Consider the following 284-nt stretch of genomic DNA (forward strand, 5'->3'; position numbering starts at 1 on the left):
CATTATCCAGCTGAACACCCTCGAAGAAACACTACATCACCATCCCTTCCTGCCGTGGGCGCTGCATGCCTCCTGGTCTATGCCCGAAAATACTGCGGGACCGTGCGTTATGCCTTCGCGAGATGCTAATCCTTCTTAATGGCATCGTGGGCTGACCTACAACCCCCGCGGGAAGGATTACAGGCCGCCAAATGCTCCGCTAAAATTCGGTCTTTTGGCTCCGAGGTATCTTACACGCCCGCCTGCTAATAGAGATGCTGCTGCGGGGGAGGGAAGGGGGAGGG

Source organism: Penaeus monodon, chromosome 29 (genome assembly GCF_015228065.2).
Source record: "Penaeus monodon isolate SGIC_2016 chromosome 29, NSTDA_Pmon_1, whole genome shotgun sequence".
In the NCBI taxonomy this organism is placed as follows: domain Eukaryota; kingdom Metazoa; phylum Arthropoda; class Malacostraca; order Decapoda; family Penaeidae; genus Penaeus; species Penaeus monodon.